We start from the raw sequence: 11,358 nt of genomic DNA on the forward strand, positions 1-11,358 counted from the left end.
CTCAATGGAAGATACTAGAAGGATAGCAAATCAATTTGATAGGTCCATTGCAAAATTGTATCTGATAATCACTCTCTATTAGCATATTTCAGGATGCTGTATTTGATCTTTCTGGTTCTTTCAAAAATGTTTTAAATTATTTGGATGAAGACACAAAATATATGCTTTAAGCATTTACAAATGACTTAAGGATAGGAGGAATAGTTAACATAAAAGATGAGGGCAGCAAGAGTCAAGAACCATCTGGCAAAGCTTAATGACAGACTTCACTGACAGGATGAGAATTAACCAGAATGCAAAGTCCCACATTTAATTAAAGAATGGGTTAGCCTAGAGTAGGTAGCATTTTATATTTTAGAAGACCACAGGAGTCTCAACGTCATACTGGAAATCCTAGCTAATGCAACAAAACAAAAGGAAATAAAAGGTTTACAAATTGGGAAGAAAGTGGGCGCCTGGGTGGCTCAGTGGGTTAAGCCTCTGCCTTCGGCTCAGGTCATGATCTCAGGGTCCTGGGATTGAGCCCCACATCAAGCTCTCCGCTCACCAGGGAGCCTGCTTCTTCCTCTCTCTCTGCCTGCCTCTCTGCCTACTGTGATCTCTGTCTGTCAAATTAAAAAAAAAAAATCTAAAAAATAAAAATTAAATTAAATTAAAAAATCAAATTGGGAAGAAAGAAATAAAATGATCTTTGTTCACAGATAACATGATCATCTATGTAGAAAGTCTGAAAGAATCAACAAAAAAAACTTCTGGAACTAATAACCAGCTACAGTAGAGTGGTAAGATAGAAGGTTAATATACAAAAGTCAATAACTTTCCTGTATACCAACAAATAACAAGTGGAATTTGAAATTAAAAATACAGTACCATTTCCATTCATACTCCAAAAAATGAAGTACTTAGTTATAAATCTAACAAAATATGTACATGATATATATGAGGAAAACTACAGAACTCTGATAAATGAGATCAAAAAAAGAAGTAAATGCAGTAATATTATAAGTAAATGGAGAAATATTCTATACTCATGAGTAGGAAGATTTATTATTGTCAAGATGCCAGTTATTCCCAATTTGATCTATTCATTCAATGCAATCACAATCAAAATCCCAGAAAGTTATTTTGTGGAAATCAACAAACTAATTCTAAAGTTTATATGAAGAGGCAAAAGACCCAGGAGAGCTAACACAATATTGAAGGAGAAAACAAATTTGGAAGACTGACACTACTCAAATTCAAGACTTACTACAAAGCTACACTACACAAGATAGTGTGTTATTAGCAAAAGAATAGATTAGTAAATCAAAGGAACAAAATAGAGAGCCCAGAAATAGACCTACATAAATATAATCAACTGGTCTTTGACAAAGGAGCAAAGGTGAGTCAAGGGAGCAAAAATAGTCTTTTCAACAAATGATGCTGAAACAACAGTATATTCACATGAAAAAAAAAATCAGTCTAAGCACAGACCTTTTACTCTTCACAAAAATTAACATAAAATGGATCATAGACCTACATGTAAAATGCAATATGGTAGAGTAGCAAGATAAACCCCTAGAAAATAACATAGAAAAAAAATCTAGATGACCTGAGTTTGGCAATAACCCTTTAGATGCAACACCAAAGGCATGACCCATAAAAGAAATAATTAATAAGTTGGACTTAATTAAAAATAACACTTTTGCTCTAAGAAGAACACTGTCAAGAGAATGAAAAGACAAGCCACAGACTAGGAAAGGATATTTGTAAAAGACATATCAGATAAAGGACTGTTATCCAGAATATGCAAAGAACTCTGAAAATTCAATAGTAAGAACACAAACAACCCAATTAAAAACTGGGCTACAGATCTTAACTGACAGCTCAACAAAGAAGATATATAGATGGTAATTAAGCATAGAAAAGATGTTTTGTGTCATATGTCATCAAGAAAATAAAAATTAAAACAACAAAGAGATATCACTACACAGCTATTAGAATGGCCAAACTCTAGAACACTGACAATACCCGATGCTGGCAAGGATGTGGAACAACAGGAACTCACATTCATTGCTGCTGAGAATGCAAATGGTACAACCACTTTGGAAGACAGCTTGGTGATTTCTTACAAAGCTAAACATACTTTTACCAAATGATCTAGCAATCATGCTTCTGGATACTTACCTAAAGGAGTTAAAAACACACAAAAACATGCACGTGGATATTCATGCCAAAACTTGGAAGCAACAAAGATGTCCTTCAATAGGATAGGAGACAAATAAACTGGTACATGCAAGCAGTGGAACATTATTCACCACTAAAAATAAATGAGATACCAAGCCATGAAAAGACACGAGGAAACTTAAATGCATACACTAAGTGAAAGAAGCCCATTTGAAGAGGCTACATATTATAGGATTCCAACTATATGACATTCTGGGAAAAGCAAAACTATGGGAACAGTAAAAAAAAAATCAGTGGTTGCCAGGGGTTCGGCGGAAGACAAGGTGAATAGGCAGAACTCAGAGGATTTTCAGGGCACTGAAACCACCCTGTAATCACTATACTATACTATACTAATTATAATGGTGGATCACGTCATTATACACTTGTTCAAATCTATAGAATATACACCAAGGGCGAACCCTAATGTAGACCATGGGCTCTGGATGATGATGATGTATCATCATGGACTCATCAGTTATGACAAATGCACCATTCTGCTGGGGGGGGGGGTGTTGATAATGTGGGAGGCTCTATGGGGGCATAGGTTATATAGGAAATTGCTACCTTCCGCTCAACTTTGTTGCAATTCTAAAATTGCTCTAAACATATTTTATTTATTTATTTATTTATTTGACAGAGATCACAAGTAGGCAGAGAGAGAGAGCGGAGGAGGCAGGCTCCCCGCTGAGCAGAGAGCATGATGTGGGGCTCGATCCCAGGACCCCAGGATCATGACCCAAGCCGAAGGCAGAGGCTTTAACCCACTGAACTACCCAGGCGCCCCTAAACCAATTTTTTTTTAAATGAAGGCATTTTGAGTTCAAGTTCAATGCAATCTTAGAGGACACCAATGCATTTCTGTCCAAGACATGAGATGTGCCAGCATTACAGTCATCTATAGCAGATGAACCACTCCTGAAACCAGACAGGTATCTCCCTTCAAGGAAGGACTGTTCTTTGCCAGATCACACTGGAAACAAAGGAGAGAATTGGAACTATTTCATGTGAGACAGAGAACATGAGAATCCTTCCCAAGTGTCTGATGGGTCACTTATTTTATATGGCAACAGAGGGGAGACCGGGCATGTTAGAAGGGGACGTGTTTCTCGACATTTGAGAAAGCACTTATGAGCACTTAAGGACAGGTGGTGCATCTAAATAACATTGTCAAAGACTTACTCTGTGTCATGGAACTTTTCTTTTAATCCTCACTCCATTTTATGAAGTCAGTATTACCGTTATCCTCATATTACGCACATAAAATAGATTTGCTGAATTGAATGAAAATTTGTATAAGCTGCTCATAAATAAAACAGATTGCCTTCAAGGCAGTAAGTATCCAGGCTGATGCAGAGGGCATGTAGCACTGGGTCCCTTCCAGTCTAAAATGCTGTAATTCTATGATTAGGGGAACTCAAGATCATGTGGGACACAGTTTCCCTGTTCAGGGAAAGTGTGTGAAAATTTTCTAGATAGTCATTCAAAAAGAAGCAAGAATGAAGAGTCTTTCTGTGCAGCCCTTCTCCTTCCAGCAGGAGCAATTAGTCATGTTTTTCTTCTAGAGACAGTCCCAGATCTACAGACTTGCTGAGCCACCTTGCCCTGTAGTGGGTGAATTCAATGCCCAGATCCATCACCTGGTTGAACCCAGATGCCCATGTTTCCAGAGACTTTGGTGTGGAGACAGTTCAAATGCCATGGCTTCTACCTCTTTGTTCCTGACTGGTCTTCCTATTCCTCAGCTGAGATGGGAGTCTTATCCACCATACATTTGATATTTTTGAGCATATAATATGTGCTAGGTCCCATGTAACTTGTCCAAAAAGCCCATAATAACAGTAAATACTATTGTTATTCCATTTCTTATTAAGTAAGCTCTACAGCCAGCACAGATACTGAACCCAAGAACCCAAGATCAAGAGTCACATGCTCTACCAAGTGAGTGAGCCAGGTGCACCATTATTATTATCATCTTAATAGATGTAGAAACTGAGGTTTAGCAAGTCCCTAAAATACCAGGACTACTACAGGTTGGACCCAGGATTCAAACCTGAATCTATTGATGTCCAAATCCATGCTCTTCCCCATCACCTCCTGGAACTAGTTCTCTTGGCAAAGACCCCCATGTCTTGCCTAAGTGTTACCATGCTTAGGATCATGGATGGATTGGTTATCTATAACCATGGAGCTTCTACTCACAAGAATTGTACATGAAATATCTCAGGGCTGTGCCCACCAGCTAGATGCCACAGAGCTTGACTTCTGAACCAGCAGCAGGCCACCTTGATGACCTTTAGAGCCAACCACCAAGGCCAAACTGGTTTCTCCTAAACCCCCTTCCACAGGCCCATATTGCTAGATTCCCACCAGGAACTAATAAAGACGATAAGGATGGAGGAAATGGAGAGGATGTGTGAATCAAAGTGAAATAGTCTGAAAATTTTCACATCCTTTAAGCTCTTGAAATATAACTGAAAGTGTTATCAGAAGTAACTGGGGGAAAGTCAGAGTAAAAGTTTATGCGAAGCTTGAAAGAATGGAGAAAGATCTAATAAGAGCATCAGCAGACACAGTAAAGAAGTAATGATATATTTAGTGCAAAAGCCTATCCAAAAAGGGAAGCATATGGAAGAAGGCCATAGCAGGTTACTAAAAGCAGGTGGGTAAGTTTTGACCTCGTGAGGAAAGTCTTTGGAGATTCCAAGAGAGCTATAGACACATTCCCATTTTGAGTCCAGCAAATATCTCAGTCCCACAAACCCAGAGCCTACACTGGGGATTAGCAATGCTTGACTTTTCATTAGCAATGAAAAACAAGGAGCTCAAACCCCTAGACACTGCAAAACATTCAGATGTTTGGGATTAAAATAAAATTTAAAAGGAAACCTTCCAGGAAGGAGGGGAGCAAATGGAATCTGAGGTAGCTTAGGTGCTCAGGAAGCATGGAAACGACTCTCCAGGGTGGCAGACAAGTCAAACATGACTTGAGTGGCCCCACTTACCACTCCAGAAATGCCAAGATGGATGTTAACCCCAGACCTGGAAATTAACCCACTATTCTACAAAGGTGGCAGAGACAAAAATACTCATGCTACAAAAAAGAAAAATTTTTTTCACTGCAACCCTGAAAATCTGAGAACCAAAAGAACCCCTCCTCGACAACTGGCTTGACATTAATGGCTGAACCTCTGCATAAAACCATCTGCTCTCTCTTCTCCTTGGGAAGAGAAGAACAAGGAATGGACAAAAAGGAAAGGAATCTAATTGCAGCAGAAGATTAGGGAAGACCGTCTCCTTGGATGGAGTCCGAAGGAAGGAAGAGATAAGGAAATAACAAGAGAAAAAGCAAAAAACTAATATAAATTTCATGATAAGGATGGAGCCCCCATGTTCTGATTCTGTCCACAAACTCAGGCTCCTTTGCCAAACCAGCCTGTCCACCAGGGGCGCTGCTGAGGCTGCCTAGCTGAAAAGGTCACATTGGGCTCGGAAAGTCCTCACTCTGATGGTTCAGGCCATTGCCACCGCAGGGAGGGATCTTTGCTGCCATGACAAGGGGGTACTGGAAGACATACTGTAGTGGAGCAGAAGGGGTGTGGTGGAGGCTGCTGCTGCTGCTGCCATGGGAGAAGAGGACCAGAGGGAGGGGGTGGGGGCTGCCCACTGGGAGGCAGTGGTGGCATCATGCCCATAGGAAGTGTTGGCATCATAAGTTTTCCTTGATGAGAGCAATAGAACCCAGAGCCCACTTCCCAGGTACCAATCCATTGGAGGAGGGCCATGGTGCCCAGGCGGGAGGGGGCCCTGGTTCATCTGTGATGGTGGTAGTTGTGTCCAAGGGAGTAGGGGTCCATTAAGGTTATGCTGCATGGGATGTCCAGCATGCCCACTTGTCAAGCTGGGCAATAGGTGTGGGAGACTGGGGACCACCTCCAGGACCACCTCTGTGCATGCCATGGTAGGACCAACTCTCTGAAGCACCAGAATTCATCATTCAGGGTGGGCAGCTCTGGGTGGTAGTCATGGCAGACAGGGGAGGTGGGTTGTTGGTAGGAGCAGCAGGCCCAGGAGCACTGACCAGGGGTGTGGTGGTGGGCCCAGAGGCAGAGACCACAGGTGCTTCACCTGGTTCAGCCATGAGATTGAACCATCCATGCTTTCTTCTGAACTGGTTGGGAGTCAGCAAGCCTTTGGAATACGCAATCAGAAGCAGTGCGGCCACACTTGATCCACACTATGGTAGTGCTGTGGGTCTCTGAGCTCTGTCAGGTTCTTATGATCCTGCTCTGGTCTTCCTGAAGCATCCTATTCAAGCAAGCCAACTACTGAAGCTGCATCTTCCATAGACCTCAGGGGTCTCAATACCCTGTTTCAGGATGTTTCTTATCTGTTCCACGGCATTCTTCACATTCTCTATGGAGCTGGTGGTAACTAGGGCAAGAAATGGTTCACCTTCTGCACACAACATCAGGTCATCTTGGTGCCCAGCTTTCCCTTCTTTGACAGACCCTTTTCCCCAGACCAGAACCTTAGTATTATACTTCTTCTCTGTGTTCTTCAAGGTGTCCCCTCTGGGCCCAATCAGCAGCCCCATGAAGTTGATTTCTGGATATGCATCTTGTACAATCATTATTTTATCACTCACACATGTTGTTGGAGGTTTGTAATCTGCAGGAGGCTTAAAATCAGGGTTGAGGGCAACCATCTCTGTGATGAGGTTGTGCCACTCGTCTTTAGGCATTTGGTTGGTGTGCAGCTTGCGGGTGTTAAGTAAGCCTCTTCCCCTTGCTATTGTAGATGGGCTTAAGGAAAGGGGACCTGTCCTGGGGGTTAGGGGAATGCCCGTGTCTCCTGTGCCCAGCAGTTGCAGATTGTTCCCAAATAAGTCCAGGGGTGGATAACTGTAAGCAATCCTGGATTCACCATCTTCTGTTTCATTGGATCTTGGTTCCAGGGGCTCCTCTTCCACTTCATACTTGGGAAGTTGAGCAGCATCATGGCATGCACTCTGGTCACCACGGTGACCCCCAGACCAGGCGGTGGTGGCTTCTTCGTGAAACTTCCAGGGGGAGGGGATCTGATTACGTTGCTATGGAGTAAGTAGAGCCTGTCGTCTCACCACCCCCTCACCCCACCAGCGACTGGGCCAGACATATTTGGCCCATTTTCTGAAAACTTTTTTTTTTTAAGAGATAGACAGTGAGAGAGGGAATACAAGCAGGAGGGGTAGGAGAGGAAGACGCAGGCTTCCCGCTGAGCAGGGAGCCTGATGTGGGGCTTGATTCCAGGACCCTGAGATCATGACCTGAGCTGAAGGCAGATGCTTAACAACTGAGCCACCCAGGTGCCCCTGAAAAAGTTTGTTATGAAACACTAAGCCTCTTGTTGCCTTCGTGGCTCAGTCAGTTAAGTGTCTGCCTTTGGCTTGGGTCATGATCTCAGGATTCTGGAATTGAACCCTGCTGGGGCTCCCTGCTCAGCTGGGAGCCTGCTTGTCCTTCCTCCTGTCCTTCTTCCTCTCCTTCTGCTCCTCCCCCTGCTTGTGCTCTCTCTCTCTCTCAAATAAATAAATATTTTTTAAAAAGTAGTAAGCCTCACCATCTACTGTGAAATTATCATAAATTACCTGTTACTAATGAGAATTAAATACTAAAATATATTGTTTACTTATTATATTCAAATATTCAAAGTTATCCCAATAATAATGTTATTAGTCCTGTAGCAGACAGTGTTAATGCCTTACCCAAAGCCCTTGGCCTTCATCTCTCCACACTCAAGCTGTCTACTATGAATATCTGTGAGTTTCTGCCTGAGAGTGTTTTGCTAGCTTCCAGAACATTCAGGACCCTGCGCAGGCCCAAATGAAAGCGCTGAAAAATTAATGTCCCCCAGGCAGCCCACAACCAAGGAGGGATGGGAGTTAAGAGTTAAATATTCCCTTGGTTGAGATAACTCTGACGTGTATTTTCTACACAGTTTTCTCGAGCCCTACAGTAAGATTGCTTTCCAGTTTCCCACAGTGTTAACTTTCAAGAAGACACACTTTTTATTGGCTTCTTTCCTTTCCCGTCTTCCATCCCCAGTCCCCAAGCAGCACTTTCAGGGATTTCCTCCCAAATTAACAATTAGCACTCTAGTCCTTGTCTTAGGGTCTAATTCTGGGGTAAGGCCAACTAAGACACCTACTTACATTTTTTTTCTGACATCCTTTGTTGGATGGGAGAGCCAGTGGGCTGTAAGGTGGACATCCATGGCATTGAGTACATCCACGGGAATATGGTGTATGTCGTTGTGTTATAGTAGAATAAAGGATTATCGTAAACATGTAACTGAGTGACCATGACACAAGAAGCGATTGCAGCTCCATAGAGGATGGGATCCAGGAGAACAGTGCCACACCTTATGATCTCTCTCCTTCCAGTCCAGTCCCAGGCTTCAAGAGCATGAGATGGTAGAAAATGCCTGAGAATACCCTTTATTTTTGATAAGCACCAGATGTGGGTACAAGGAGACAGAAAAATTAGAAGTATTTCATTTTCTGGTAACTTAAGGGGAACTCTTCCTTCCCTTCCTTCCTTCCTCCTTCCTTTTTTCTTTCTTCCTTTTTTTTTTAAAGATAGGTGAGGCAGCTCAACCTCAACATGTAGAATGATGTAATAGACCTCCAAAAATCCATTCCCCATAAAAGCAAGAACACTGGATAAAATGATCATAATCAATGTTTTCAGTACTCAAAATAATTAATTAAAGGTTTACAACAATATTAGGAATGTTTATTCAAGAAAAGTAGCTGAATCTTGGTAAGAACAGCAAATACTGTGGCATTTTAACTTGCCCTAATCCTACCCCTTCTCCCCATTTCCACAGTAGCCTTGAAAACCCATAAAATCACCATTATGGGAGCTGGGAAACTGAACAGCTTTGCATTCACTGGAGCGAGAATAGAACAGCCTTGAAAAGTCCCTAAAAAACCCAACCCCAGAGAATTGTCACTATTTGACCTGTCTGGCAGTTCACTTATGCTCCACTCTTAGAGCTCATCTTTACTTGACCTGACTCAGAACTTTCTCTGTGCAAACAACTCTACCTGCAGGGCATTTGTAAAAGCAATCATTGGCAATTATTTAAAATCACAGCTGCCTGAGATGGTATAACAAGTTGGGGTTAACAAGAGGCTGACCAAAAACTTTAAAAGAAAAAATTGGGGAATAGGATTTCTGTAAGTGCTTCAAAAAGCTCTGACATACTGTCAGGAATCAAGAAGACCACATGAGGGGCCCCTGGGTGGGTCAGTCAGTGAAGCGTCTGCCTTCAGCTCAGGTCATGATTTCAGGGTCTTGGGATGGAGCCCCACATCAGGCTCCTTGCTCAGCAGGGTGTCTGCTTCTCCCTCTGCCCCTCCCCCTGCTCATGTTCTCTCTCTCTCTCTCTCTCAAATAAATAAATAAATAAAATCTTAAAAAAAAAATAGAAGGCCACAAGAATGTGCTGGGCTGTGCCTATGCCCAAAAAAGATCTCCAGTACCGAGGCTCTTCACAAGCAGGAAATGAAACACAGAGGCACAAAATTGCCTGCTGGAACATTCGAACATGGACTGAACCTCTCAGCAAATGCTGGGAGACTTACTGGCTCAAAGCACTTAAAAAAATATCCTTGCTCCTTGGATAGCTATGATGCTAACCATGCAGAGACTTCAGTGGCCACACACAACAAATTAATATAGAATTTTATAGAATGAGTCCAGGAAAGTCACTAAACATACTACAGATCAGTATCTCTTATGAATGTAGATGCAAAATCCTTTTAAAAAATTAGCAAACTGAATTCGGCAACATCTAAAAAAGGCTATACACCATGGCTAAGTGGCATTGATCACAAGAATGCGAAGTTAGTTTAACACACAAGAATCAATGTAGTACACCATATTAATAGAATAGAGAACAGAAACCACACGATCATATCAATGGATGCAGAAAAGCATTGAACAAAATCTAGCACCCCTTTATAAAAAAAAACCCTCAAGAAACTAGGAATAGAAGAGATCTTACTAAACCTAAGAAAGAACATTTATGAAAACTCCATAGCCAAAATCATACTTAATGGTGAAAGACAGCTTTCTCCTAAGATCAGGAACAAGATAAGGATGTCCTTCTAGAAGGATTCTCACACCTTCTACTCAATATTGTAACGTAGGTTATACCTAGAGCAATAAGGCAAGAAAAAGAAATGAACCACACACGGATTATAAAGGAAGAGGTAAAGCTAGTCACAGATGATGTGGTCCTTTATGTGGAAAATCAAAAGGAATGGACACCAAAATTATTAGAACTAATAAGCAAATTCAGAAAGGTTGCAAAATACAAGATCAACATACAAAATCATCTATATTTCTCTACACCAACAATGAGCAATATTAAAATGAAATTAAGAGAAAAGTTCTATTTATAATAGCATTAACAAAGAAATAGGAATAAAAAGGATACATTTACCAAAAGAGGTTACGACATAAAAATAAACAGATGACTCCATTAAAAAGTTGGGCAAAGGTTTGAGTAAGCCTTTGGCCAAAGAAGATCTACAAATGGCCAATGAACACATGAAAATATGCTCAATATCATTAATCACTGGAAAATAAAAGTCAAAACCACAAGGAGATACCACTCACCAGGATGGCTATCATCAAAAGGACAGACAACAGCAAGTACTGACAAGAAGGAGGAGAAAGTGAAACCCTCATCCGCCACTGGTGGGAATGGAAAACGGTGCGGCCACAGGGAAAAACAGTCTGTCAGCTATTCACAGAGTTAGACATAGAGTTACCATATGACCCAGCAATTCCCCTTCTAGTTAGATACCCAAGAGAATTATATCCACACACAAAAACCTGTACATGAATGTTTATGGCAGCATTTTTAATGATAACCCAAAAGTGGAAATAACTCAAAAGATGAAGGGATAAACCAAACTTGGTATATTTATATGATAGATTATTATTCAGCCATAAAAAGTAAAAAAGCTCTGATACATGCTATACCATGAATAAATCTTGAAAACATGCTTGGGGCACCTGGGTGGCTCAGTCGTTGGGTGTCTGCCTTCGGCTCTGGTCATGATCCCAGGGTCCTGGGTTGGAGACCCGCATCGGGCTC

At 41.6% G+C, this 11,358-nt stretch overlaps 1 pseudogene; it reads right to left on the reverse strand.

The window, feature by feature from the left end:
• Positions 1–5,618: 5,618 nt before the first annotated feature.
• LOC116858270 lies at positions 5,619–7,191 on the reverse strand (annotated as a pseudogene).
• Between the last annotated feature and the right edge of the window lie 4,167 nt (positions 7,192–11,358).

The sequence above is a fragment of the Lontra canadensis genome, unplaced genomic scaffold (assembly GCF_010015895.1).
Source record: "Lontra canadensis isolate GAN:19392208 unplaced genomic scaffold, GSC_riverotter_1.0 scaffold134, whole genome shotgun sequence".
NCBI lineage: Eukaryota > Metazoa > Chordata > Mammalia > Carnivora > Mustelidae > Lontra > Lontra canadensis.